Source organism: Calypte anna, chromosome 2, assembly GCF_003957555.1.
Source record: "Calypte anna isolate BGI_N300 chromosome 2, bCalAnn1_v1.p, whole genome shotgun sequence".
Taxonomy (NCBI): domain Eukaryota; kingdom Metazoa; phylum Chordata; class Aves; order Apodiformes; family Trochilidae; genus Calypte; species Calypte anna.
Genome location: NC_044245.1, coordinates 63,058,275 through 63,083,039, shown reverse-complemented (window position 1 = coordinate 63,083,039; position 24,765 = coordinate 63,058,275). Strand labels below are relative to the sequence as shown.

Below are 24,765 nucleotides of genomic sequence, written 5' to 3'. Positions count from 1 at the left end.
TTCACAGATGTGTTTGGTGAATATTTTTTTCTCTCCATTTAAAGAAAAAACGTGTTTATAAATGTTTTGGTGTGAGATTTTGCATTAGGAGGTGCATCTTTCGTAGCTTGATGTGTAGTATATGCACACAGATCTCAAACCTTTTGACTTCAAATTTGTCCACATGCTGGGATAATGAGACCACAGCTTCAAACAGCTTCTGTGAGGTTTCCCTTTGCTCTTGGCCTGTATTTCCAGGATCAGCTTACAGACCACGGTGTGCATCCTGTTTGAGCAGTCAGTAATGAGCTTGAAGTGTCTGGTGTATTGCTTCCAGGTTGAAGAAGATGATTGAGTTCTGCTACTAAAGGCTTGGTACTTCTTTGCTTCAGGTGAGGGAAATTTTGCCAGTGATTTATTTGTGAAAATTTTGGTCTTTTTCAGTGCTGTGATCCCTAAATTCTTTTCAAAGGAGAGCTTGGCAAATGCTCCACTCAGGGCAGATGATTGGCAAAGGTTGCTGCATAGTTAAACTGATGATGAGTTCTGTATTTTATTGTTCTGAGCCCTTGGTCATGCCAAACTTCTAAAACTGGCAGTTTGGCTAAAATCTGTTTGCCTTGCCATAAACCTTGTAGAATTGGGTTTGTATATTGCTGTTGCAGTAACTATTTTGATAGCATAGAAATGGGCCTAGAAATGATGGACAGAAGTTCTAAAAGTCTTCCTTAGAATAGGGAGGTAAATTCAGGATCTTTTAATTAAAAATATAAAAATTCATCACATGCTTTTAATAAAACACTAGGCAGGTTTAGATGCCTGTGTCAATTTTTCAGGAACAAAATTTAACTGATTTCTTTTTTAATTGAGGTTCACATGAATTCTCAGAAAGCACATCCTGACTTCTTTAGACTTGTGTGTAGAAAGGCCTTTACTGTGTTAAATATGAAATAGTTTTTGGATTAAACTGCTTAAAAAGTTTCCAAAGGATAAGTGCATTGTAGATTTGTCTGTGCACACAGACATAGCATTTGAAGCAGGACCAGGTGATTGTGCAGAGTATCCAATCCCATCTCAGCTCTCTGAGATGGAGAAAAATCATTTCTGTACCAAATCTGCAGGGGGTCTTATTGGTTGGAGACTTGGTAGCTCTTTCCCATGGAAGAACCAGATTGCATTTCAGGATTTCATCTCTTGCTGTGTGTGCTGAACAATAGCTTGGATGGATTGGGCCCTTTCCTGCTGGCAGCTTGGGCTGAAAGTATCAGGGGATATGCAGAAGCTTCACCCTTCCAAGCTTGAGAATCTGGCCTGCCCTTGGCTTCAGTTTCTGCGCAGATAGGTCATGTCCTCTCCAATCCTGTCTCCTCTCCTTATTTATCTTGCAGACTTCAGGGTGCTGTGAATTGCTGTTGCCGGGTGTCCCTGGTGGTGTGCTGCCAAACTTTGTTGGTCCCTGGTGTAAATAATCAGGCTAATAATGTTTGTAAGCAAAAAAGCATTGTTTCTGAGAAGCATCTTAATTTCTTGCGAGCCTAAAGTAATGTTCTCCCTAACTCTGAATCACAGACTTTAAGCCCTCCTGCCTAACATGTGGCGTCTGAGTAGGAAATGGGTGTTGCTTGTTTCAGTCCTTGACCCTTAGAGGTTTTGTGACATGACTGCAGATGTTATGTATGGTACTGTCCCTGACTTGGCCGCAAATCTAGCACGCAGCATGGTGCAGAGGAGATGGGTGCTTATTGATGGAGGCCCATGTGCCTTGCAGTCATGTGCTGTGGCTGCACCCTTGGGTAGATAGTGGTGTTTGGTGACTTCTTCATTTTCTGGTTTCACTCGAGGCATGAAGGAGGAAGTGTGGGTGTGCAGGCTGCTGGTTCTCTACCCTCCTGCCACTTACTGCCAGGCGGCTCTTACCTTGGCAAGGGCAAGGTAGTGCACCTCCTGCCTCGGGACACTGGGCAGGGTTGCTACAGGTTTAGGTTTACTCCGCAGCTCGTTTTACCCATATGCAAAACAGATGTGTAATGGTACCTGGCTTTGTTGTGGAATTGAGGGATAATTAATTAATTAATTGATGTTCGCTAAATGCTTGGAGATCCAAGAATCACTGCATATGCCCCAGAGCAGCAGCAACACTGAGGCTGGTGAGCCATCTCCTCTCCCATGATGAGGTTTCCCAAAAGGAGAGGCTCCAGCCCCTCCCTCCCCAGCTCCTTTCCTGCTTTTTTTGATGAAACAGTGCTGTGCTGTGCGTTAATTGTATGGCTTGCTCCCTCTGACTTCTGCCTAAATTAATAAATAAATAAACAAACTGATGTGCTTAATGCAGTCAGCACGTAGGGCACTTGCCAAAAGAATTTCACAAAGCAGCAGAGCTGGGTTGCCAAATGTCATGTCTTTTATATAAAGTGTTCTTCAGGAAGCGAAGTTGCACGGGGGGTGGGGGGATGGGGGGGAAGAAAATGTTACAAAAACTCTTAACTACAGTAAGAAACATTTGCTTCCCCCACAGGGAGAATGTCTGGGCCATGTCATGGTGGGATCAAGGGAGTCTATTTTGATTTCATCTTAAAGGCCCCTCTTTCATTTCTTTTCTTCATTCCCCCTCCCAAAGACTAACTCTTTACTCTGCTCACTTGGAGAACAGTTTAGATTAACATTCAAAAGCAGGGCTGTGGAATGGTCATCTTATATGTGGAAATATTTGCCAGCAGATTCCGAGTGGAGAGAAGGCAGTTAAAACAGTGTTGGTTCCAGAATGTTTATTAGTTCAATATGATTAATGATCGAGGAAAGCCAGTAGATTTTTTTTTTTTCCAAGGAGCACGGTGGAGGCAAAGAAACTTCATCAAAAAGTAAGGGTATATGTTGTAAGTGCATGCAAATGCATCTTTATTGAGAGAGCTTGTACGTACAGTTCAGTGACAGAGCACTGGCACAGGCTGCCCAGGGAGGCTGTGGAATCTCCTTCCCTGGAGATACTCAAAGCCCACCTGGGTGTGTTCCTGTGGTGGGTGAAGTTTGCTGTAGGATCTGCTGTGTTCAGAGAGGTTCAGTATCAAACCCTGGTTGAACTGTGCCACACAACTCGCAGTGGGCTGGCAGGAACCAAGGCAGAAGTGCCCTGGGCTGAGAAGGTCCTTGCCATGTTTCCCCTAGGGTGAAGGATACTGAAGGGTGAGTAGGTGGAGGTGAGGGGCCAGCAGGCTGGCTCAGGTGTTTCAGGGGTCTGTATTGTGACCACAGGCTGTAGGCTGGGACTGTGTGTCCTGGGTAGCTGGGCTGAGCAGCAAGTGGGGTTTTGCCTGGTGTTAGGGCCCTGAAGGTGTTCTGACAGCACACCGGGCTGCTTTTTGGTAGAGCCGTGGGAGGATGAGTTTTGGAAATAACTCTGTGTAGACTCACAGCATTGCTTCTGTTTATCCATTTACTCCTAGTTCCTATCTAGGGGTGGTTCTTGCAGCTCCAGAGGTCATATTTTTTTCCTCTGAACTAAAGCTATGTTTTTGGCAGCGTGTTGTCTGTGTCTGCCCTCCCTCCCCACGGCACTCTCAGTGCACTCGCTGTGCACTAACCAGTTGACTTTTTAGGTCTGATGTGCACTTGCAGTGTAAATGTGCTTCATTGAATTGGTGTCAATAACAAAGAATCTGAGCAAGCTGAAATTTACAGAACAGCATTGAAACTGGTTTTCTGAACTTAGCCTGTCTACAGCCTTTTAGCTCATGTGAGTATTTAAAAGCATAAAGTGAGATCATTTGAGGCAGTAACTCAGCCTCACAAAGCAGTGCTTGCATGGTATATCTGCAAACTTGACAGAATATGAATTTAAAATGTATATAGCACTGTTTCTATCGGTATCCATCACAATTAATTTGAACTTCTATCAGGGTTACTGCATAGCACTACAGAATAATTAACACAGTATGTATTAGCAGTATGTTCATTTATCCTGTATTTTGTCAAGAACAAATCAGCACCAATAATCTGATGGGCAGCAAGAGCTTCTGCTTTTGGAGTATTAATGTGAGTGTTGCAACAACCCAAAACCTCATTGGCTATGTGTCTTAAGTTAGTAGAGTTAAACAATTTTAAAATGTTATGATTAAGAAGAGTTCTTCTTTCCTCCTCCTCCCTTTTTTTCAAGGGGAAAATTTGAATTTTCTGTAGTGAAAATACAGTGAAAATACTTGGTGTAGTATCAGTGGGGAAGTCCTTACCACATAGCTCATTGTGGCAAGTGCTGGCATTTCTTCTGAGTTGTGCTGTGTCAGAAATCGGGATTCTTTAGTCATACTTTTTTTTTTTCCTTCTTGTAATTACATGGTTCTGAAGTCCTGCTTCTCTCCTTGGGCTGCAAGCACTGAAAATTTTAACTTCTGCTGGTGTGACTTCTCACCTTGTGTGGTGTACTGAGATAATGAGCAAGGAATGAAAACCAATTAACAGGCTAGTCCTCAGAGTTTGGTGTGCACGATGTCTTTAAATTTAGAGCGCAAGTGTTGTAACATAATTCCCAGATTGGAAGAAAAGCATTCTGAACAATGTCTAGTGTGTATTTGTGTGGCCAGTGTAATGAGATTGTGGATCAATATGGGGTGTATTATATATCTTCATCATTTAAAATATTTGAATTAATAAGTCACATAGTCCTGGGAATACATGAAAGTGAAAATGAAATTTGCATAGAGAGAACATGATAGGGAACCCTTCCATTTATGCTTAAGCACAGATGGTGTGGTGATGAGCATGGAAAGAGCTTGCATCTGTCAGAGCTACACTAACCTGAACTTGCCATGTGCCCTCTCCCTCTCACTTTCCCCCTTGCTTACTTCTAGGGGGTGGGGTTTTTTTCTTCCTTCCTTCTTTTTTTTTTTTTTTTTTTTTTTGGGGGGGGGGGGGGGGGGGGGGTGGAGGGCATGGATTTATTTCTCTTCTCAGCATTTTGCTTACACTGTCAATATAACAGTGTTTGTTCAGCTCAGACCAAGAGAAGTATTGGATTTTGCAGCTGACATTTATTTGCAGGGTCACCTTTTAGTCTCTGTGTTAGATTGCCATTCCTCATGAACACTGTTTTATAAGCAAGGAAACCTGCTGGCTAGGAGATCCTATACAAAACCATCTCTTTCTCTGAGTCCCCACTAAAAGGCAGATGGAGGCATACTTTGGGCCTTAAGTTACCTCTTCCTCTGGAGCTTACATTTGAGACATAAGAAATCTCCACATCTGGTTGAACATTTTCTAGTAATGTACTGCCATCACTGAATTGTGTAGCTTAGCTTGTGTGGATGGTTTTGAATGGGTGAATTTGAGCAACCCGATCTCGTGTGAAAGCTATCCCTATCTGTGGCAGGGAAAGGTTTGGAGCAGATGATCTTTAAATATCTCTTCCAACCCAATCCATTCTGTGGTTCTGTGGATCTCTAAAAAGTTTTTACTGCTGTTTTTCTCCAGTGTGAGATTCGCCTTTGCATATTCCCAGTCCTTACTCTTTTACTACTAGGAGCAGAGGGTATTGTGTCTTTGAGTGTTTTGACACTCGTTGCTTTAGTTCTTGAGTCATGACTTATGTAAGTCTCTTGAGTAGGTTTCAGGTTTCTATTTAGAGGTGATGATATGCTTCTTGTGGAGATACCATGGAGGCAAGGAGCTTAGGCATTGATTGTCTTACTGTCTTTGTCCTTTTCTCATGTATTTCCACACTTTTTTGTTTGTATGGATAGTTATGAAAGACAAAAGGGGAGAAAATGGGTTCTTTGAATCTTGCTATTGGTTCTTGCATCCTTAAGTGCATTTGTGGGCTCTTGAGTAGTTATAGTCAGCTTTTAAAAATCTTGCTTGTTATCAAAGTGATTGAAAGAGAATGCAAAAAGCAGTAGGTATCTCCAGGTGAGTGGGTTCTTGAGTGTGAGACCATTCTTGTTAAGATGCTCAAACATGGATGTAGGAAACAAGTCCGGGTGTTCAGGTTTGAACAATAATGTAACATTATAAAAGGGGGAAGTGGAAAGAGGAAGAGTTAGGAGATAAGAAACAAATAATATGATGACTTGTGGAGAAGCATCAGCTATTCAGAAACAGTTATTCTATGCTTACACGTTTTCAGCTTTTAAAAATATCAGCTTTCTGCATCATTTTATTTGACTTTTTGTCCTGATGTTCAGGCTTCTCCTTCTTTACTTTTCTGTACAATTCCATAAGCTAGAAACCTAAGGGGGCAGAGAAAGAGTAAGCGTGACTTGGGAGTCTCACATTATCATGAGTGTGTTGGTAGTGATGGGGAGATAAAATTGTGAATAATACCATGAAAGAAGGTTCCAAACCTGGAACCACTCCAGGCCATGGGAGATCCTGTAAAGTTTTATGACTTGTTTGTGTAAGGTGGTCAGAATCTTATCTTTTTTCTTGTCTGAAAAAATCTGAGAGAAAGCTGACTCTAGACCTATGTGAAATCTCATGGGATTTGCTAAAAATAATGGGAACTGGTAACAAAAGACAAGAGTGAATGCAGAAGTTAACTGTAGATAGATGATTATTTTGGCTCTGTATCTTAGTACTTCTAAACTTACTTCCATTAAAATACTTGTTATTAGACTTGTAAAATCTCTTTAGAGTCTTTGTAAAATTTACTGAAGCAATTATTAGGAAAAATTTTATGACCATGTTTAGGACCACACCTTGAGTACTGTGTCCAGTACAGCCCTCAGTTCAGGAAGGAGATGGAGATGCTGGAGCAGGTCCAGAGAAGAGCAAGGAGGCTGTGAAGGGTCTCCAGCACAAGTCCTATGAGGAGAGGCTGAGGGAGCTGGGGGTGTTCAGCCTGGAGAAGAGGAGGCTCAGGGGAGACCTCATCGCTCTCTACAACTCCCTGAAAGGAGGGGGTAGCCAGGGGGCGGGGGGTTGGTCTCTTCTCCCAAGTAGCTACCAGTAAGACAAGAGGGCATGGACTTAAGCTCTGCCAGGGGAGGTTTAGGTTGGATATTAGGAAAAAATTCTTTACAGAGAGGGTGATCAGGCATTGGAATGGGCTGCCCCAGGAGGTGGTGGATTCTCCGTTCCTGGGGGTTTTTAAGTGGAGGATGGATGTGGCACTCAGTGCCATGGTCTGGTAACCACAGTGGCAGTGGATTAAGGGTTGGATTTGATGATCTCAGAGGTCCCTTCCAACCTGGATGATTCTGTATGAAATTTTTTTAGTGCACACAGTGTATACACACACGCACACACATTCATCAGGAGGACAAAACACTTATCATCATTAGCATTTTGATTTGTTCAGTAGATTTTTTGTTAAATAGGAATACAGATTTGGGATATAATGTGACTTTCTCCTGATATTTTATGCTTGTCATTGTGCTCCTGTTAGATAGTCCCTGTAAGGGAGTAAAAGAGTGAGTATGGTTCTAGAAGCAGTTATGTTCAGTGTTTTAAGAACTCTGTAACAAAAAACCCTGATCTTTAACGTGCAGGTTCTTTGTGTTTACTATGATGAGGGCATTGCTTTGTGGTACTGGAACAACTTCCAGTTTTTTGATAGTAGTAGTGATCTTTGCTTGCCTTGCTAACAAACATGCTGAGTGTGCTTTTCAGAGATGGGATTTACTGCTTACTTTAGCAAGTTCTGCAAGTAATATCTGACTTAATTACTTTGTTTTCTGCTTGTAATCACATGTTACTTCTTTTTGGTAGTGCCTTCAGAACTTTTCAGTTCATTATCAGCTCTCAGAACATAATGAAAGAAATAATGTGTATCTTGACTGGTCATAAGGAGACTGAAATTCCATCCTGGGCTTCTGGTGTCATCACAGAACTGTGATGGAATTACAGCTTTAATTTATGTACTACAGGGATACATTATTTATTACCGTGCATTAGAAAATGATTAATCTCTGCTTGTGTTGCAAGGCAATCCTACTGCTCTGAGTCCCTAGGAATTGCTGAGACATTGTAGAACTTCTTGTGCAGATTACAGCTTTATGAAGCTGCCAAAAAGACCACTCCATTATTCAAAAACTGCTAGAGGTGATGAAAATTTATGAAGCCACTCTGGGGTTTTTCCTAACTAGTAGAATTTCCTACAAGGCTTTAGTTTGCTAACCTGAGCATTTCCTTACATTTAGTCCCTTTCAAGTGTCTCATTTCACCTAAAGCTGTGATCAGATAAACAGATTGAGGAGCACTTTGTTTTGAAGATTCTGATTCAACAAAGCACTTTAACCATAGTCAAGCTTCACTGAAGATAATGGAAATTAATCATGTTCTTAATTGGTTTGCTGAATCAATTCTTTAATTTCTACTTCTTTGATTGTTCATAAAATCTATTTCTTATTTTGGCCTCCACTTCCCAAAATTGTATGTGCTCATTAATGTATGTGCACGTATCCACGAATACAGGGAAGCTGCACAGGAGCAATACAAAATAATGGTTTTAATTCCAGTGACTTTTATGTGTTATTCTCTGATAACGTTACATTTTTAGAAGCATTTTTAATACTAGGAGAGTCAGTAATCAAGTCCTGGTATGTGGTTAATAGTACTATGTGACTAGTTGTAATGTCCACACCTGTTGTTGTGATGAATTTGACACAGACAGTGTTCAGTGGGGGTTAGCCTTTCTACTAGAAGATAAAATTTCTCCTGTAGACATGGGTTTGTACAGAGACCTAGTAGAAGCCACTGTACCAGGCAGCTGTTACTAAATAACATAACTAATCCATGCCTCTTCCTGAAAAAAATGGGGGTTTGGGGCTAGGGCATTGCAGTTTTGCATTTGCAACTGCCGTGCCCTGGTTTGGAAAAAAAAAAAAAAAAAAAGGAAACCCCCCCCCAAACCAAGAAAACCCACTGAGCCCTCCCCCCAAAACTGCAAACCCTAAAGGTTTGTAGGAATTCTAATTAACAATCTTTAGCAAAATTACTTCAAAATACTCAGCACTATTAAATCTGAAGAAAGAACTAGACATTTGTAGAAGTTAAACCAGGTACAAATACTTTAATAAAATAAGTCACTGATGTAAAATAAGTGAATCCTTTATATTAGTACAAAAGTATTCTAAAAAATTAAATACTCCCACTTTCTAAGGTGGCATTTTTATCTAAGGCTGTGATGACATGCATAAACCACTCAGGTTTCAGTCTTGTGGGTTATATTGTCACCAGAATCTGTGACTAATAATTCACTAAAGTCTTACAAATGACAGTTGGATGTAGTATGACTCTAAATGACTTTTTGTTGTTTCATTATTGTCATAGGTTTGAAAAAAAAAAAAAAAAGAAAAAGAGAGAGACATGAAGTGCTTACTGATTAATTGCACCTTGTAGGGAAGTGTTATCTTGGATGTAATTTAGGTGACCATGTTATAAATCACAGATGTGGAATCTAAAACCCAGTGGCAAAGCTGATAATCCTTGAGGTGTAAGATCGTGAAACTGGCGTAGAGAAAGATGTACAAATCACACTGGTACTGCTTCCCCACGCAGTATTAAAATGATTGTCATTTTTGCAGGGAACACCATGGGAATCAGAATTAGAGACATCCACCCCTCTTCAGCTCTCAAGCTGAAGGGATGGCTGCAGTTTCTATGCAGTTCCAACCCGCTCGAGCTGTATAAATAGATCGCTGGCTCCATGCAGATCTGAGCGGGGCCAATTGCTGTTCCCTTCTACATCACGAGGAGATGCAGAAGAGCAGTCCTCTGCAGCTACCTGTTTCATGCCACTATACTGAAACAGTTAGGTTGGGGCTTCTGAGGGCAGAAAGTCTTGCTCAGATGATGCTTTCTGCTCTGAAAGAGCCAGGTGTGAGGCTTATGCAGATTTAGTTTAGTGTTTTAAGGCTTCGTTTGGATCTTAAATAGGACATGACATTTGTGCTAGCTTTCTGAGGGAGTGGCAGGCTTGGGTGAATCCAGTATCACGTGAATCAAGATAGTGTATCACATCAATAGAGAGGAAATCAGCTGTTTTGCATTAAGGGAATTGTTTAATTATGTTATGATAGATACACAAGACTGGAAATAAATACTGTGCAGCGTGAATTTTATATATACACCAGAATGGCTTTCCTGCCTGGTAATTTGCTGCAGGTAGTATTGCCAGTGTTGGGGAAGTTCTTTGCTCAAAGTTTGATATGAGAGGTAGAAATGAGAACCAATGTAAAAGTTTATGGGTAGATTTCTAAAGGTTCTTAAGCTACCTGTCTCTCCTGGTGCTAGTAGGGCAAATTATGTTGAGCCATCACAGTCCAAAAGTTTGACCCTGCACCTGCTGTGCTGGAGGAGTGGGAAAAGAAAGAATGACAGGTTTTAACACAGAATTGGGGTCTGATAATTTGTTGACCTAAATGCCCAACTCTGGGAAATGAGACTTAGATACCATTTTCTTATAAATAGGAAAGTGTGCCAACTCCTTCCTTGGGAAGTGTTGCCCCCTTGCCTGCAAAGGTAAACCGGAGAAACACAGCTCTGCTTTTTCTGCACAGTTTTAGAGCCAGTTCAAGCTTTGTTCTTCAGAGCACGAGCTGTTTTATCTCCCCAGTTTTCTTTTAAGATCAGTAAAGATTGGGTAGTCTTGTTGTGCTGCGCTGACACTTGGGGCTGGGTTGTGCCTGCCTTGGTGCACTGCGTGAGCTTGTGGAGCCGTGTAATTGCAAGTTTGCTGTCATACAATGAATGACTGATGGCATAATTTGTATTTTCAAAATACATAAGCAGCTCAACCTAATCAGGTGGTGTGGTAAATATTTCCAGGAGATAAAATACTAAGGCAGGGAACAGAGTTACAAACTTCCTTTAATGAGCTGCATATTGTTTGATCCTGTTTTTTCATATACATGAGCCTTCTGTATGCCAAATTCTAGTAATAATTGGCAGCTACTTCACAGTCCTGGATAAATAATATTATAAATACTGGAAACAGTAAAAATGAGTGGATGTGTCAGTTTGCCTTTCAGAATGCTATGACTAACATGTGATTAGTACAAATAGTAGAAGGCCCGTTTATCCTTCTTGCTCCTGAAAATACAAAGAGAGGGAGAGCTGGGATAGCAGAGGGATGTGTTTGACTCCTCCAGACAGTTAACAGTGGTGCCACTGACCACCTTGAATTACAGTTCTTGTTGTGCGGGTGTTTAATTTGCAAATCTGAGCAGACCTGCTCACTTCCTGAAGCCCCTGAAGTTAAACACATAGGTGGTTTAGAGTCTGAAAGAGCCTGGTTCTGGACAGTGTGCAGCAAAACCTTATGATACAGGAAAACCCTTAACATACAAGTCTTTTCCCACTTCCAGTGGGTGGCTCAGGATGTTGATGGAATATGAAGTGGAGGGAATCCAGATTCATTTCTTGATATGTGCCAGTAATCCTCACTGCTCCAGAAAGATGCAAGAAATTAAAATATCTCATGTTTTTGTGTGCAGATCAGATGCCATAATTTTTCAAAGACACAAACTTCAAGTAGTAAATGTTAATTTAAGGAAGTTTTTCAGGTATGTGGAAAGCACTTCTGAAAATAATAATCAAATTAAAGTGAAAGATTTTTTAAATTAAACATTTTTCTATGGCACAAATGTGTCAATGCTCAGTGAAAAACACACTCACTGAAACTTGGGAGAATAGGGGGAACAGTTCACTCTTTCATGATGAAGAACAGTTTGCTTTTAATTGTAATGAGAAGGTGATGGTAATAACCTTGAAAAGGCCTAGGAAAGTAGTACATTCGCAGGTGGATGAAATTTTTCTATAGAGTTCGGGTGTCTTTCTGAAAATGCTATGCTGCAAATTTTGGGGCTTGATGCCCCAAAAAGGGGGAAGTGGAAGAATGATCCCCACTGCAGGGGGGACTGAAGGCTGGAACAATTTTGCCTGTCATAAGGATTAGCATAAGGCCAAAGGAGCATAATGGCATTTGCTGACTTTAAAAATGTCTTATTTTTTTCTTAAAGCCTTAGGTTGATTAATCTAGTTTGTATTATATTTAAATGTTTATCTAAATATTTAGGCACATGTATTTTAGCATAAAATATGACTCTGGGAACTAGTACAAGGAGGTGTGTTTGTAGCTTTTTAGACATTGTTCTGCTTCTTCTAAAGCCATTACATACTGATCATTGGCATTTTTTTTAGTAATATGCCAATTGCTGGAAGCAGAATGTTATCTGTTGCCCATATGAAAGAAATTTATGCGGTTGGTTTCTTTGCAAACCTTGGTCATCCTGTAGAGATTGGCTGAAGGATTGGTTTCATTTTCTGCAAGAAAGTGGTAATGGGAAGGTTACGTAGTGGTGCAGTCACTAGCTGTAGACATTGAAGAGAAACCCTGAATGTAATATCCAGGACTACAGGAAAAGTCAGTATAATATTAAAATTCACAGTGATTGGTGCTAGAAAATGAAACTGTTGACTGCTAGGTTTGTCATGACAAATGTTTGCAGGTTGAAAGCAATTTTGTCTTTGTTCAGAATAAATGCTGGAGAGATTAGACTGCACTGCAGCCCACGTTAGTACATAAATGTGTATGTAAAGAAGTACAATATCCTAAATAAAACAGAATTTGGGACTTTTTTTCTGTTTACAAACTCAGCTCACCAAAATAAATAAGATATACACAACCATATGCAACATTTTACATATGGTCCATAAATCTCACTTTGTTCCTGTCCTTGTCATTATCTGTCTTATATTATGAATCACATTAAGGAAAAAACTTGGTTTCAGTCTTGCAGGGGAAAACCCCTTTTTCTATCTCACCTTTCCCCAAAAACCCCAGACACCTACTTTTCTTGTGTCATCTGAATCAGATGTGAATTTGTTATCTGCATCTAAATCTACAGATAGACTTTTCCTGTCTTGCATAGGAACAAAATGTTGTCCCACTTTCTGCAGTTGCAATTCAGTATTTCAAGAACAAGTTATGGTAGTAAACCAAATGTGTTCCAAGAAATGGAACAGAGGAAAGATTACAATTTAAATCCCCAGAAAATATACCTAATATTCGTAAGCAGAATGTGATTCACAGTAAGTACAAGTAAAGCTGTGTTTCAAACTAGCTAAAGTATAATAACCCCCTCTGGGCAAGATGATGCTTGGATTTGATACTAATGAATCTTGCAGACCTGTCACTGCAGTTCCAGATTTTAACATCAGATCCATTTGTTTACCTTTCTTGCCAATCCAACACCATTTTCATGGGCCAAGACCTGTATTTTAGTTTGGTTTTTTTTCTGGAGTGTGCTGTCTCTCTCAGTTTCCCTGCAGTAATGTTGGAATCCACTGGCCAGCTCCAGTGAAATTTAGCAGACAGGATGAGATCATGAAATCCTTGAACTCTTAACAGTTTTATGAAGCAGGCAGCTGGATCTAGGACAACAATGGAAATTAGTGACCTGTCTGCAGGAAAAGGCTTGCCCATGTTATCACAATGAGCTGGTTTGAGTGCTCCCAGCACAGGGATTGCTTTCCTCAGAGTGGGTGTCTTACTCTGCATAGGATTACTTCCCCATCACAGACAAAGCCACAAGGAATGAGCCTTTATGATCTCCACTGCTAATGTGGGACTACATGGTCTTTTAAGGAGGGAAAATATCCTAATTCATTTTACTTTTTTTTTTCTTTCACACTTTACTAATGAATGTTTTTTTTACATTTCCGGCTTTCCTCTTTTTCAAACCAACAGCGTGTTCACTCTTATTGCCACGTTCTGCAGGAGGCAAACAGAGCCTGAGAGAGGCAAACAAAGTGATGTGACATGGGTGTATGGGAGATGGAACACTGCTGGCCTATGCAGCTGACTGGGGGGGGTTAGAGCCCAACCCATGGGACCACTCACTTTTTGTATTACATGCGTAGAGACACTAATGAATGTAGTTTAAATGCACAGACCAGTTATTAAAGACCTTTTCAAGATGCTCTCAAAAATGCAAAATAAGGAGCTAGGCACAAAGTTGTGTTGTCTTAAAAATTAACCACATTAGAAATCATGGTTCTGGCTGGCTTAATACATAGGAACAATTACCTGTGAAGGAAATGAACACAGATCCACAATGCCTTGAAGAGGGAGGACAAACAGCATAGTAGCAGTTGTGACAACCCCCAGCTTCTCCTGCTGACTTTGCCCTTTTCATTCATGAAAATGGACAGTAGTGGTGAAGTGAGACTGTGAATTTTATACATACTTCCTCTGCGCATGAGCTTTCTGCTTGCTGTGAGCTCAGAGCCCTCTTCTGTGTGGTGGGCCAGTGGAAGGCACATGCAAGGAGAGAGAAGCTTTCAACAACTATTTAAACACAGAGAAAGCATTTTAGTTGGCATTGCCCAGGGCCTCAGCACAGTGGTCAGTGTCACTCCTGCTCACAAATTTGCTGCCAGGTCCAGAACTGTTTAACAAAAATAGAACAGATGAAGTAATGAGGTTTTGTTGGTTTCGTCTGTGGGGAATGCAAGAAGGTTTCTATCACCAGGTATTTCTTAGGAACTGCCAGGTAGTTTTTAATAGGTAACAGAGAAATTAGGTCTGATGTCATAGGATCCTTACCCTTTCATGCACTGAAAAAAGCTGCAATGACTGTCTTATTTCCTGAATTAATTGCCCCAAATGTAAAGACTTGGGGGGGTCTTGGTAACAATTTTGAAGGAGAACATAAGATCCACTGTGATATTTGACATAAGCTTGTATGACAACATAATCACCTGAAAAAAAGCACCACTGCCTAAATTTTTCGGCTGGCTATTTTTATAACGCCTGAAGTTTATCTATTTTAATAGAGTTTAGTGGGGCAAAGGTGGTGCTTTTAAATGTCTTTTTTGCTGTTGTTTCAGTTTTCCTGTCTATAACTATTCTTTACTCACCACAAAGAGAACATATTTCAAAAAGGAGAGGAACTTGTTGTAAAACTACAGAAATTAGGTTAGTTATTGTAGCTGAAACTACTTTGATCTACTCTCTCTTCTTGACATTGTTCATTCATGATGCTTTGGCTGCTGCCACTATTACACTGTTGCAATGTTACAGTAGAATATAATAATATCAACTTATTTGGTGTCATGAAGATGAATGACAGCAGAACATTGGGGTTTTATGATTATGCCTATGCTAGCAAGTATTGTTGACCAACTGGGAGTATCTGTAGTGAAAAACTTGGACTGTGATCCTGAGGTTCACACCAGGCATCTTTAAGGATTGTTTTTACTTCTGAGCAGTCTGGTGCCACAAACTGCCTGTTCTGGAGAATGCAAAGCTTCTCATTTACTTCCTCCCAGGAGAGGTGAAGTTCATGTGCTCCAGGACCATCCCACAGTGCAACCAAAAGCCCAGGCAGGACAGATTAACTGGAGCCTTACTTCCAGAGCTACATGCCTGATCTGAAGAAAAGCAGTAAGGTAGATGGGCCCTGTGGGGGTTTTGTAGTGTGAAGGGACAGAAAGAAAGGCATATTTCAGTGATCTGCTGTTGTAGTTGTACCAGTTAGTAAAACACATTTCATAATTTTTCTTACTTAATATTTTTTCTTCCCTTTTCTTAGTAGTTATTACTGAAAGGGGAAGGCTGGTGTGAGTAGACCTCAGAGAAGGAAGGCTGTTTGGAGAAGTTAGAAAGAAGAAATCTTCTACCAAAAGAAGGATCATGTCTTCTTTAAAGAGCTTATACGATGCCAAGTGCTTAACCAATAATGACCCATGTCTGGTGGTGCTTGACTTGCTGACAGGTGCTTGCCACTGGAAAAAATGTTCATCCCCCTTATTATTAAAGAGGGTGGTCTGATACTGGGCTGAACTGTATCAGTCAGCTATCAGTCATTGTAGACACTGTAAGTCTATCAGTCATTGTAGGCACTGTAAGACATTGGTTGTGCATCCTTTACTTACAGATCTGTAGGCTCTTTTTGGTCTGTCTCCTGAGGCAGAGAAGGAACACATGGTATGGTGAGATGTAATGTCGTATTATTGCTCGCATGACTTGGAAAAATATATGATGTTACCTTTGGAGAGTAGGTGTGACAGTCAGTCTGGCACATGTGACAGTCCTGCTTTCTGGATCTGACATTTGGCAGCCCAAATAGCCTACTGCCAGACCCAGTACTTTCTTAAGTGCTTGTGTGCTTAAGCAAAGGAAGTAGAAGAAGAGATGACAGAAGCATCAGTACAGTGTTGTTTTTTTAAAAAAATAAAAATCTGAACATGCAGACTTACACAAAAGCTTCATCTTTCTCAGTGTCCTGTCTCTTCTTGATTGAAAGAGTGTATTTGGTTACAAAGCCAACCAGCTTTGTAGCCAACCACCTCATTGATTCCAGACAGAAGATATTTGTTCCTCTGCCTGGAAGATTTTAGTTGCTGGCCAGGCTACTGGTATAGTCTTGCTGATCTCAAAAAGTAAGACCAAACTACAGTGATGCCGAGCTGGTTGTGGCTTAGTCAAATTTCTGTTCTAAAAAAAGATGGTCAGGCCTCCAAAGTTTCCTCCAGGAAAGGTCACCACAGGTTTTTGCTGAAGCGTCCTGTGTGCACTTTGTGCCACTGGAGATGCATAAATGTATGAGGATTGTTAATTGTTCAGTCTTTATATGTAGCAGCAAACAACTACATCTCAAACCCTTGATTCCTCATATAGCTGGAAGGCTGGTTAGCTAAGTAAAGTAGAAAGTAATTGGAAAAAATTCCAGACTAATCTGTCCCAAAGACAATTAAATGTCTCCTTTTTTCTATAGTGCTTCTTATGAAGAACCCAGAATGTATCTATTCATTATAAAACATGCCATACTTCATTTTCTTAACATCTCTTTCCAAACGAGAAAGCAGACTTTACCAGAGACATACATTCTCATTTTTCATAGGCAAAACATGGAAGCTTTACAAGAGGCCCAGACCAGCTTGGCCAGCAAGGGAGTTGGGTGGATGTTATTTGGATCTTTCATCAATTGCCACTCTTCGTTTTCAGAAGCTAGGAGCTGATGAAGGTTGCACTTTGGTGAGAGCAAGCAGTGGTATGGCAGGGTCTCCTGCCACAGGACTTGGCTGCTGACATGTTAGGCCTTTATGCTGTGCTCAGGTGCTAGGACAAGGAGGCACCTCAGAGGATGCCAGGGAGGGTCCAAGACCAGTGCCTTGCCACGTGAGCCTGGGGTGATGAGAACTTGGAAAGTTGTACAGCCCAGCACCCCTCTGGGTAAGTGGGGGAGCATGGCTCTGCGTCACCTTTTAATGATGAACAGGCACAGGGCAGGGAGTGGAGGCTGGCAGCCCTAGCTCCAGAAATCCAAAAATACAATCCAAGTATTTCTCTATTGTTTGTCCTTGGGTTTACTTTCTTTTGTTACTTGATCTTTGTTTCCAGGGCCATGGTTTTTCACCAGTTTCCATCAGAGTCAAGTCATGTTAACATAGTGAGTATACAAGATAACTAGAATGGAAAATAAGCTCAGTCTGCTCAGCTGCATAGGCCTTTTGAGAGAGGCATCATTGCAAAATGAAGGAAGGCTGAGGGAAAAGAGTGGTCCCACTGCTGGTATTTTATCAGGCAGCTACTCTAGTGATGTTTGATGTTTCCTTAGGGTTTGAGGCTGTCAAAGCAAGGTCTGTTGTCTGTCTCAGCTTTTGTTGGAAAGCAAAATACTTCTGCCTTCTGAGAGCAGACCAGTGAGGCACTTGGTTGTGCGCTGAAGATGGAAGGCAGAGAAAAAGACCCTGAAATTTTCTCCAGTTTTGTAGTTTTTGGGGAAGAACTGCTGTTTGGGAAGATGTGTGCTAATCAGCCATCATTTAATTCTTGAGGATTAGCAATACACCATGCTGCAGGTGTGATGTGCTGCTGTTTTCAGAGGACCCTGTCTGTATTTGCCTTCTTTGCATCTGGCAGAGTTAACACAAGAGTGTGTGGGAGAAGGAAGAGGGGATTTGTGCTTCAGAGTTAGCCTTCATTCTGCTCTGCTGGAGGCCAGAGGAGCCAAGTACCACCTCATTTATTGCGTGGAAGAATGAAGGAGCTGACAAAATACTCCTTTAATTTGTTTGAAGCTGCATTCATTTCTCCAGAAGGGGGAGAGTGGAGTAGTTGAATGCTGGGAGGAGTGTGCTTCAGGGCTGTCCTTCCTCCCTGACTTGAGCCTGAGACACTACCGAGAAAAATCTAGACATTTAGGAATGGGCTGTCAGATCTACTTACATCTATTTTTTAAAAGTGCAGCATATCTGACTGTTGCGTGAGGCTTTGTATATGTGACCAAGTAGGTCTGTATTAAGAGTTCACAGTTGTTTCTGATACCATTCAGATTACTAAGCAAATACCATAAATGCAGGGAGGTGGTGCAGGCCACGAGTGGACAGTAATTGCAGGGAGAGCAGACATACACATGGCAGGCTTGCTGCTCCTTTCTGATTGTGAAATTTGGCTAATAGTATAATGATGTAGTAAAAACACCAAACAAACAGGAGGGGGGGCAGGACCAGTTTGAAGCATTTTTGCTACATGAAATTTTTACTGTCCCATTCTCTGCTGTATAGATCGTTACCCTTTTTTTAGGAAACAAAAAAATTTCCTCCCTCACATCTAAATCTCTTTTCACTTGTCAAACCTTGGTTTGCTGCTCCTGTTTCTGTAAGGATCAGATGGGTAATGGAAGCTGTACAGCAAATTAATGTATGCTGCTCAAGATAGTAAAATGCAGGGCTACAATAGGCCCTTTTCAGCAGCTGTAAAGCTGTTGTGTGACTACAGTGAATCCATTCAGTCTCCCCCACATTTGCTGGGAGCACTCGGGAGAGGGGAGTTGTACTAGTGAAATGACTACCCAGCAACACAGATTGAGGCACATGCCGATGACTCGTTCCTTATTTTGGTTTACAGGGTCTTTTTCTGTGATGTTTCAGCCTCACATGAGATCAGAGATATGTAACTTTGTCCACATTACTAGTTGTGCACTAAATCAGCAAGGGTGTTGCGTCCCTCACATCTGACATGGGGAATACTCTTGTAGAGGACGGGGAAACTGAGGCACAGGAAAATATGGGTTAAGTGACAATGTGCAGTAGGTGCCCAGGTGATCAAGTGTCATTCAGAGCTTTCAGCCTTTCAGGAAGTCACATAGGATTTGTGCATAGGTCATGCAAAAAGCCTGGAGAATAGTTGAGAGTCATAGAATCATAGAATTGGCTGGGTTGGAAGGGACCTCAGAGATCATCAAGTGCAACCCTTGAACCACCGTTGGGGTTGCTAGACCATGGCACTGAGTGCCACATCCAGTCTCTTTTTAAATATCCCCAGGGATGGAGAATCCACTACTTCCCTGGACAGCCCATTCCAATGTCTGATCACCCTCTCCGTAAAGAAATTCTTTCTAATATCCAACTTAAACCTCCCCCAGCACAACTTAAGACTGTGCCCTCTTGTCTTGCTGGGAGTTGCCAGGGAAAAGAGACTGACCTCTCTTTAAACAGAGCATTAAAATTGTAACTATGTATATGAGAACAGGTGGGGTTTATGCTGATTTTGATCTTAAAATAGAATCCCTGGCCACCTTATATTTTAGTCGGGGGAATAAATGAGAGACGGAACCTAGTTGATCCAGTGTGACACTCTTAAATAATCTCTTTAACACTTTTTCTTAAATTAAGAATGGTATCTAGGTGGCATGAGTCATGGACAGAGTGTCCTTATTTCACTTTGAACTTCCAGCTTTCTCTGGATTTGTGTCACATCTTTAGAGGGCTTTGTGTTCTTTCTGCAAGTCTGTAGGCCTGACTGTTGCAACCTTTACTCATGTTGAGGGAGCGAGCAGGTTCCTTGGAGCAAGCAGCAACACCACATGAGTGAGAAGCACGGTGGAGTGGGGGGAGCAGGGCAATTTAGACAGAGTATATTGAATTTGTTAATTCTGTAAGCAGCTTCGAGGAGTGGTAATGTAGGTGCAGCCTCTGTGCAGGCATCAAGGGAAGCTGGCTTTCCCCCTCAACTTGTGTGTTGGTCTTTGAGTTTCGGGTCGTTTTCTCTGGGGGTGTGTGTGGGAATAAACTGCGATGTGGAAAGCTGTCCTTTTTGAATTTCTTGCTGCTTTTGGAAAAGTTGTGTTTTCTGAAGTACATTCAGGCACAGAAGGCTTTGAATAATGTCTCCATTTCTTATTTAAAAGCAATGGAAAATATTTAGAGCTGTCTGTCTGTCCTAACTGAGCAAGAGAACCAAAGCTGGTCTGACCAAGATGCACGCAAGGTCGAATCCTCCTCTTTTTGTGTTGTAAAGGTTTGTCAGTGAGGATTGTCACAGGTGTAGCCTTGGGAATGATTTGTCTTCCAGGCTTTTTGCAGAGCAAGAATGAACATAGTCACCAGTTCTAAAAGTTGTTTATAGAGAAATAACTGGGATGTCTTTAATCCAGAGGGGCCATGCAAATGCAAGACCATGCTCTCAGAGGGAAAGTGAACTCTGCACTGGCTGGCAGCGTTTGCTTCTCGTGGCTAGGGGATTTTCCTGCTGACAGAGCTTGGTTTGGAGGCTTACGTACCCAGCTGGCTCCTGGCCTGCCTTGCTGCAGGTATGGGAGAGGGAGGAGATTGAAATGGGGGTCGGTGAGAAAGTGTTCTGGTAGCAGCACTCACTGACATTTCAAAACCCTTCAGCCCTTTTTTTGGTGATGGTGGAGAATGCCAAAATTGATTGTATTAGTGACCTGCCAGTTTCTCTTACTCTTTTGCTCCATTGCTCCTCCTCCCTTCCTTCCTCTCTCGTCAGCTGGGCTGGGTTTTGTAGTGCTAACTCTGCATTGCTTCTCCAGCACAGCTACTACTTCCCCCATGCTGCTACTACAGAAATACTACAGTAACCCAGTGAAGATTTAGGGAGTTGGCTCCATGTGTATTATTAGTGGTAATAACAGTAGCAGTAGTAGCAATAAAACCGATCATTGCTCTCTCCTGTAACAGTTTGATACTTTACATAATGATTTTTTTTTCTGATTTGTATCTCTGAGCTTTCTTCATTTTTCACTTTCATAATTTTGTGGCATCTGGTATCCACTGGATTGTGCTTTAAGTGTATTTTGTGCTTTGTAATGTACTACTTTGCAGATTTAAAAAATGGTTTTGAGTGGCCTGAAATAGTGGGGTTTTGATTTTTCTTTTTTATTTTTTTAAAATACAACCCACAGAAGAGCATTCATGTTGTTTCTGCTGGGGGAAGTTACCGCACTTGCTTTAGATAATGAAATATACTTTGGAGAAAGGTCAGGTATTTCCCCTGAGCTACACACCAATCACTTGAAATGACATTTTCATTCTGAGTGTTTCTTTTTTTATTTTTGTTTAAGATCTTGGAGCACAGGGAAAGAGTTTTAATGCAAAACACCAGAAAAAAAAGGCTGCAACATCTCCTGTGAGAGAGGGAGAAAAAAGAAGATTTACTATTGCATCTTGAAACGCTCATATGGTTTGAGGTAAGTGATTTGGAGGATCTTGTCATAAGTTACAGTTAGTTCGTAATTAAATAAATCATTATTTACATCAGAGTGTCATGATGTTTGTATTGAAGGCTGTAAAAATAGATGGAAGGGAGAGAACTTTAATGGCAAACACAGAAACAGCAGTAAAAATAAGTAATGCACTCATCTTTTTGAAAATGGGCCCCTTGAGATCCAGTCTCACAAACAGGGAATCATTCTAATGTTTATAAGGGTTAAACCCTGTTTAAATCAATGAGGCTATTCTCCCTGTAAGTTAGGCATGTGCCTAAATGTTTCCAAGTTTGGAATCTATATCATCTGGAAACTCTGCAGAAGAACACCATTGAAGAACATGCAAGGCACAGCCAGGAAAATGCACACACAATTCTCTTACTGTTGGTGATAATGTCATGAGTAATCTGATTTTGCAGCATTCTTAACTGATGTTTTTGTATTAAATACATAGTTCTCATGTTTAAACACCTCAGTGAGATACCAAACTTCTTAATAGAGCCTGTAAATTCTACTCCAGCTTTAATAATATGTCTTCCTTAATTGCTTCATCAGTGTGTCTTTGAACAAGTAGAGTTAAAAGTGTAAGGAAAATAATGCTGCCTTTCATAACTAGAGTTGCAAGTTGCACTTGGATATTTGAATAGCAGGCAACCTAAGAGTTCCTTGACTGAGGCTGAATTGTGTTCTCCTGCCCTAAGAAATTTTTAATAAAGGCAAGCTTGAGTTCCAGGGAAAAGCTCACCTTTTCCCTCTAGCCTTCATTTTTTAGTTTTCGTTTCTCATTAGAAAAGAATGGCCTGTCTTTTTTGTCTGGCAAAGAGAAAATGTTACAGTTGTAAAATTCTTAACTACTGAAAATGCTGCATATAAGAAAACCAAAATCTATCAGCCTCTTTCTTAAATAAAAGTTTCAAGTTATTTATTCTGTTCTGTCCCACAAGTGTTCTGAAAGAGACAAAATTACTTTAAGAAACCTACAGAATTCAAAATACCCACATAACATGGAAGAATCAGGGCATATAATCCCACAGATGTAGAATATCAAAATCCCTTGCCTGGTGGCATTTGCAGACATTTTTTGCTTACCAGGTTTCAGACCAGAGGAGAGCATATCTGGCTTCTGGTGACTGCTCTGTGTTTGCTTTGTAGGAACAGAGCTAGTATGTTTCTTTTGAAATCAACAGGCTCGCTGCAGGGAGCTAGATATTTCCTTTCTGGTCAGTAGAACAGACCATTGCTAAGGAAATTGTAATATTCCCATTGGCTTTTGTACTGATTTATTCAAAAAGTTTGAAACTTTCGCAAATCAGTGTAGTAAACTCCTTTTTGTGCGCAGGTTTTGCACTGAGCACTGTAAGCCCAAACAGGAGTAGAAGACTCTCAGTACAAGCCTGAGTCAATTTTTCATAGCTGTGAAATGAGGTATTAATGCAAAGCTGTTTGAAACTGTTGCTGTAGAGCCCTTAGGGGCTTTGGTTCTTACCATACCTTCTCCTCCCCATCCCTGTAGCTCAGGTGGAGAAGTGCCTTTCTCTCTGGAGTGTGCTCTGTTGCAGGCATAGGGTGACAGTCCTGGCCAAACCAGTGGGGGAAGGAGAAGTGCACCCCAGTGATCCACATGTGGCAGCTCTCAGACCACCTTTACTTTTTCTCTATCCCATTCTCATGGTAGCAAGCACTCCTGCTTAGCTCTGAGAGCACAAAGCAAAATACTTTTATTCCTGTCTTTTTTTTTGTTGACATCAGACCAGGATAACATGCATAATTTTCCTTTCACAGCTGCCTTCTTGTTGCTCTCTGAGGAAGTGCACACTGAAGTTCAGGGGAAGGGTATCTTTGTAGCATCTGTGTGGCCTTCACAACTATTCCATCAGCTCTCTCTTGCCGAGACAAAATAGTTTGAATTTTTGTTTAGTTTCCTTTTATCAGGGAGTGCAAGAGCTCACTGGCAGAGTATTAAATGAAGGGAAGCTCTTTGGGGGGAAAAGACACATTTTAAGATATATTAAACTGTACTGCTACTCTTGCCTTTTCTTGGTTATTTTTTCAGCATGTGAAAAAATAATGCCTACTTTTGTGTGCCTGGAGAAGGTTCTGTGGTGTGTGCCAGGGAGTTACATGAATGCTGAGCTGACCTGGTGGAGGGACTGACTTTCTCCTGCCGTGTGTTTTTCATTGTGAGTGAACACAGGGGACTGAGCCTACCCAGATTTAACACATGCCTGTTTTATTTTGACTTTTCTCTGCTCTTCTTTCAGCAGTCAGTGTGCCCTATTCAGATGGCATTGATCAGTCAAAATTGTCCCCCCATCCATACTTTTACAGCTCTCTTAACCCATGAGTTTAGTGGAGGTCTCCAACAAAGATGGCACCAGTTTGATTTTTTTTTCCTTTTTTTTCTTTCTTCCCTCTAGCTAATGGAAAAAGAGCTTGTTTGTTTGTTTGTGTTTTCCCCTCAAGTGAGCTGCATTAGTTCCCAAAGCAACTTGTGTTAAGTGGAAATGAAGCTTTGATAATGTGTGCTTGCTGCAGGTTTGCTTAAGATATTTTTGTCTTCTTGCCCATATGGGTCTTTTCAATGGGGTGCCTTTACTGAGAATCAGAAGGAGAGTACATGGGCACCAGGCACATAATGGAATTGTTCATTTGCTTCTTTGTGTGTGAGCATTTGTAAAGAGGGAGGTGGTGGGAACAGGGAATGGAGACCTTTGCTGTGGGAGATGGGTGAGTGAGGTGGCACAGCCCGGGGCACCGTTGTGGTGGGATGTGGCAGTGCCCGTGCTGCTGCCAGGGTGCCCATTATGCTCAGCTCTGGTGGCCATTACCTGGGACTTGCACTGCTTAGCAAGCCACGTGAAAATGTGCGAAGCTTACGCAGCCACTATGCTGGCTAGAAACCACATAAGGCAAAATACTCAAAAGCTGTCATATTTCCAACACTTTCCTTAAACCATGTGCGTCGGCTTTCCAAAGAGTGATGTAAATATGAACCATGCCAATACTGTGCTTCCTCACTGTGAGGCTATAGAAGACATGTAAGTCATTTCAGTATGAAGCAGGTAAGAAATTAAACCAAAACCTTAGATCCAAGCCCACCAGCAGCTTTGCAAAAGGCAGGATCCAGATTTGAAGTCAGTGGTTCACATAGTTTCTAGTAGTGAGTGGTTTTAACTTATTCCATAAAGTGGGAGTAGCCGGAAGTTTTAAACTGCGGCTTTTAAACTAGTTCTTGGCTTTTTCTTACCCACTCTTCTCCTCTCCCTTAGGAGGGTTCCTGTGAAAGCCATTTTCTCCACGCCTCTATGGCCAGGACATACTAAATGAGGGAGTGGAGAGGGGC

The 24,765-nt window shown here is 41.3% G+C and overlaps 1 protein-coding gene across 4 annotated transcripts in view; it reads left to right on the top strand.

Annotated features, from left to right (window-relative positions):
* ATXN1 (ataxin 1) overlaps positions 1-24,765 on the top strand; it is a 212,745-nt gene that overhangs the window by 39,491 nt on the left and 148,489 nt on the right. The gene's annotated exons all lie outside the window — the stretch shown is intronic.